The following is a 6,466-nucleotide window of genomic DNA, read 5'->3' on the forward strand; positions in this document are numbered from 1 at the left end:
TTTAGATTTCATTGCATATCCATATAGCCATAAAACTGATCATAAAGAATGAGAACAAAAACAAGACTGTAAGAATATAGCCTTTTTTGTAACAGTGCAAATAAGAGAAGCTAATCCTAATGGATATTGAAGTATTCCTACAATGACACTGAACCTGCACTTGAGGGGTTTCTTTTTATATGTATTTCATATGAGTCATATGTTGAGTCTTTTTGCCGCTCTGACGGATTCAAGTTCATTTGTTAGAAGGTTCGTCTGAAAGATTCATTAGATTGATTTAACTTCTGAGTTTCTGTGTCTTTAGAACGATTCATCAAGAGAATCAATTCATAAGAGTCGTTTGTTCGTGAATCGATCTACACAGGTCACGTCACAGCGAGGTGTAGATGTATTTCCGTTTGAACGTTTTTCTAGTATAATAAAGTATTTTTACCTTACTCATAAAATGTCAGCAAATTCTCTTTTATTTTTCTGTATGATGCCATCATCCTCCGAATGACGCCGTCATGAACTCTTGCGTGCGTTGCCGACGTAACACAGAATTTGAATTATGATTATATTTGTAGAATCTCATTTTTAAAAAAATAAAACTTTTCACTTCGCAATACATTAATTGATGGACTGGAGTGGTGTGTATTGCTTGTGGATAATTGTGATGTTTTTATCAGCTGTTTGGACTCTGACGGCACCCATTCACTGCACTGGTGAGCAATAAACGCTTTTCTCCAAATCTGTCCCTAAAAGTCCCATATTAAAGCATGTTTTCACAGTTTAAATACTGGAACATGAATGTTTCTAATTCATGGTTTATGATGATTATTCAGTTTTTGCAGGGGTTAGGCTATATAAAAAATACAAACCACACACACAGTCAACCATAAATAGGCATACATTGAATGCTGTTTCTCTTAGATTATACCGATTCATATATGAAGGCATTTGGCCTGCATAGTACCAAAAATAACTTGAAGAAAAACATCAGGGAGCCAGTCCATAGGATTAAAAAGTGAAAAGATGAATTGGAGCGTTTATTTCCCAAGCTGTTCTCTATCTCAGGTTGTATCATGTTCAAACAGTGTTTTGAATCATATTTCAAACTCTTCTGTCACCAGAACATTAAATCATGTATTCTAAATGTGTTTTGGCCCTTCGGCCCCTTGTTTCCATTTCAGAGTTGTCTTGAGACGCCAGAGCTTGATGTGGGAATGTGGGATCTGTAAGTGGCCATGTGATAGCGTGGGTCACTGTTTATGATGTCTCGTTTTTCTTCTGATCCATAGCAAGAGCTGAATCTGGTTTCTTTTGTTTGTTTCTCACGGGATGTAATGATTTCTTTTTCTTTCATTTTTAAGTGTTATTTGTGGGCTTTTTTGGTTTTAATGACAAGACCAACAATTATATATATATATATATATATATATATATATATATATATATATATATATATATATATATATGCTATATACTATACACACACATACATATATATTCATATATATGAAGCAGAACAACTACTTTCAACATTGATAATAATAAGAGATGTTTCTTGAGCAGCAAATCAGTAAATATGAATGATTTCTGAAGATCATGTGACACTGAAGACTGGAGTAATGATGCTGAAAATACAGCTGTGCATCACAGGAATAAATTACATTTTAACAAAAAAAAAAAAAAAAAATGTTATCAGCTACTATTGTTTGTTAGTGGCTCTTTTCTTATTTTCGGTCTGTTTCTCCAAGTTCAAAAGAAAACCAGCTCCAATTATAATTAAGAATTTGTTTAAACACTGGCGTTTATCTGGCATAACAGTGTTGGCATCTGGATCTTTATTTTCCCGTAAGAGATCATCAGAGCACCATCTTGATGGATTAATGGCACTGATATCTAACGATTGCAAAAATATGTTTTATCAAAAAAGACCTCCAGAAAATGATGGTCTGCTGCCAACCGTACTTGTTATGATGTTTCTTCTGTGTTGAAAAAACAAATACACGCATTGTCCTTCTCACACCATAATAATCTTCCATGTTATGCTAACTTTACAGCGAGGTCATTTTCGGTGAGTTTTTGGAGAAACTATAGATGTCATTAATCATGAGCGGATCAGATTTGCCTTGAGCATCTAGAGAATTCAAAGGGCTTCCATCATCACTGCTCAAAACCAGCAATAAACTTCAATCTGTCATAAACACTGAATTCATACAGCGTCTCCTGGAGACAGAGAGATGTAACAAAGATATTCATATTGCTTATAGGAGAAACATCACAAATGAGATCTCTACTCTCTGAACTGATTTAGCTTTAGGGGAACAAACAGCTTGTCATTGGAGCAGAGCCCTCAAAGTTACAACTTTGTACCTTATTTTAAGTCAAGTCACATTAGTGCTTTATACAAGATGTTTCAAAGCAGCTTCACAGTAAGGAAAAACATAAATACATTATGCTTAATTAATTAATTATGAAACAACTTCAGTTTCAGCTGGAAAGCCGTTTGCAGAGGAAAATAGTGTCATTATTTAGCTTGATTTAGTAATGTTGTAAAGTTGAATTGACTAAAAATGAATTCAGTTCAGCAGCTCTATCTATGTATTCTTAAAAGTTTCATAGTAATACCGTGATGATACATACTGCTAGTATTAGTACTTCTAAAAGTAAAATCCGAAAGCTGAATAAATAAGCTTTCCATTGATGTATGGTTTGTTTGGAGGACAATATTTGTCATCTTGAATCTGAGGGTGCAAAATAATCTAAATACTGAGAAAATCACCTTTAAATTTGTTCAAATTAATTCTTAGCAATCCATATTACTAATAAAAAATTACGTTTTTATACATTTACGGTAGGAAATTTACTAAATATCTTCATGGAACATGATCTTTACTTAATATCCTAATGATTTTTGGAATTTAAAAAAAATCTATAATTTTGACCCATGCAATGTATTTTTGGCTATTGCTACAAATATACCCCAGAGACTTAAGACTGCTTTTGTGCTCCAGGGACACATTTGAGGTTCACACTGATGACAAATAAATACAGAAATGACTGATGTCTAAAATAAATGGACACTTGTGCTTCTCAGATGTTTTTTCCCGAGAAAGACTTTGTCTAAGTTTGCTGCTCCACGTTCATTTTCTATCTCTATACTCTTTACTGTATGACAACTATTGGTTCATTTGTTTTAAAGAACAACATCTGAGAAAAGTTGATGCTCCTCATAAAAATAATGAATTCAGTTTTTGCAGTGATGCCATGAAAGAACCTGTCAGTGAACATTTAAAAGAACCCCTTTTTTCTTCTTCTTTGATTCAAAGAACATTTGAACATCTAAAGATTCCATCGGAACCTTTGGAATGAAAAGATTCCACTGATGTTGGAATGATGGAACCGAAAAAGAATCTTGATTATGAAATACAGTTGAGAGTCTCCTGCTATGAAAGAGAACTGGAATAAAGCAATTAAATAACAAATAAAGCATCAGTTTTATAAATTTCAATTCACTTCAGACTGCAAAATAAATTGAAATCTATTCTTCCTTAGTTCACTGATGATAAATTAATACTATGCATATGTAGTGAAGTCTACTTTTAACAGTGTCTTGTACAAAATGAGTCTTTATCTATACTGGCATCAGTTACATAACATTGGCACGCGGGAAATTTAATCTAAATGTGTCTATTAATGGATGCAGCTGAGCTGATATATGTGTCAAATATCTGGCAGACAACCAGACGTGTGCCTTATAGTCTAACGATGACATAAAAGCGTTTCTGATATCTCACTTATATTGTACTTTCTTGTTACATAAGCAACTGAGAACCGAATCCTGAAAGACAGGAACAAGTACCTCACAGGAAAGATGTAATCAATCACCTGTGTGATAAAACAATGAGGCTCTCTGTTAAATATCTGGCCTGAAATGAGGTTGCAGAAGAGAGTAAGGAATGTATCACGGTACCAACATGGTATTCTTGGAAGAAGCTTGGAATATCACGTAATAATAAAAAAATAATGCAGTGTTTTTTGTTCTTTTTTTTTTTTTTATAGAGTCTGGATTTCCCCTGTCTCATTTCACACATGCTATCCATGAGGATAAAAGTGTTACTCTATATCTTTTGTGATATATCACAACTGACAATGTGTTTATTAGTCACTAAACATCCTTTTATGTGAGCCAGCACGCCAAATCTAATCTGGAATTATCTATTGTTTATGCTCTTAATAACAGCACATCCTGAATATCTCAAGTCTGGTATAGTCCTCAAACTCCTTCGTGCTCAAAATAAAAGTTGAAATGTGTCAACAAGATGATGAATGCTTCAACTCTCGTTTAACTTGAAGCCTGAATGAGGATATTTTTTTCATTGACAGTTCTTCTATACATCATAACAGTGCCACAGACTCATGCAATTACACAAAATGGGATTTAATGATCAAACACACATAAAACAATCCCTTCTTTTTCATTCTGTCTAATAAATAGTTGGGATACAATGAGAATAACACCAGTTTATACATATGATGCCCTTTAATGTACCTGCTTTCTCATTCAGAGAAGAATCTAAATCTTTCAATCAAGTGATTATGACTTCATGGGTATTTCTTCTTCTTTTTCTTATTATTATTATTTTTGCTTAATAATTACTGACATTTGTCTTCATCTTCATGTCTGTCAGGAGGTCTCTGTATGCTGTCTTGTTGCATGTGGTTACATGGGTTTTGCCCGAAGGCTCTGTAAACCATTGTGAAAGAAGATCCCACTCTAGAACATTTTCTTCTCGTTTATTATCTATTAAGCACAGTTGCATGCCATTTAATAGAGTTTATCCCAAAGTTGATGGGGTCAGGGTTCATGTGCAACATGGAGGAAAACGTCTTCATCCAGAACAGAAGCTGACTGAGCACAATTGTTGTAAATCAGAACTTTGTTTTCTCTTCTTCTCAGGACTGAACCTGCAGCATTCTGCAGTTATTACATACAGTACAGACCAAAAGTTTGGAAACATTACTATTTTTAATGTTTTTGAAAGAAGTTTCTTCTGCTCATCAAGCCTGCATTTATTTGATCAAAAATACAGAAAAAACAGTAATATTGTGAAATATTATTACAACTTAAAATAATAGTTTTCTATGTGAATATACTTAAAAAAAATAATTTATTCCTGTGATGCAAAGCTGAATTTTCAGCATCATTACTCCAGCCTTCAGTGTCACATGTAACATCCAGTCTATCACATGATCATTTAGAAATCATTCTAATATTCTGATTTATTATGAGTGTTGGAAACAGTTCTGCTGTCTAATATATTTGATCAATAAAAGGTTAAAAAGAACTGCATTTATTCAAAATAAAAAAATCTAATAATATATTTTCTTTACTATCACTTTTTATCAATTTAACACATCCTTGCTGAATAAAAGTATTGATTTTATTTAAAAAAAAAGAAAGAAAAAAAAATGACTGACCCCAAATTACTGACCAGTAGTGTATATTGTTATTACAAAATATTTATATTTTAAAAACATAGCTTCTTCTTTTTTTTTCTTTTTTTTTTTACTTTTTATTCATCAAAGTATCCTAAAAAAAGTATCACATGTTTTGAAAAAATATTAAGCAGCAGAACTGTTTCCAACTTTGATAATGAATCATCATATTAGAATGATTTCTAAAGGATCATGTGATAATGATCCTAAAATTCAGCTTTGCATCACAGAAATAAATGATAATTTAAAGTATAATAAATGTAAAAACAATTATTTTAAGTTGTAATAATATTTCACAATATTACTGCTTTTTCTGTATTTTTGATCAAATAAATGCAGGCTTGATGAGCAGAAGAGACTTCTTTCAAAAACATTAAAAATAGTAATGTTTCCAAACTTTTGACCTGTACTGTATATAAACGAAAACACATCAAATACTTTAAATTAATCAGTTACTATAACAATCAAATAAAATATCAAATACTTAATTTTAAAATTAAAATGAAACAAACAGACCTATTTAAAAAAATGTAGCAAACCAAAGTGAAGTTCAGGCCAAACATCAAGTCTGTAGAGCTCATGAGAAACTTGACAAAACATCGCCATCTAGTGGTCATATTTCATTACTACCAAACAAATAGGAATAAAAATAATACAGAAATAATAGTTTCCATTTATATCTAAATTATTTATTAATTGTTTAAACATGCATACATAAATAAAATAAAATAAAATATTAAATTAACAAAATTAGCAGAAGGCGAAAAAAATATATAAATAAAAATTAATCAAAATTATTTACACAACAAAATAGTTCTGTAATAGAATAAAACAGAAATAACAGTGGCTAGTAATATATTACTAACATAATAAGTCATCATAAATAATAATATCAATAATAAAATAATTATAATACCTATTACATTAATACTTAGGCATTGTTAACATAAGATAATATTTTTATAATATTAATTTATATTGT

Source organism: Cyprinus carpio, chromosome B2, assembly GCF_018340385.1.
Source record: "Cyprinus carpio isolate SPL01 chromosome B2, ASM1834038v1, whole genome shotgun sequence".
NCBI lineage: Eukaryota > Metazoa > Chordata > Actinopteri > Cypriniformes > Cyprinidae > Cyprinus > Cyprinus carpio.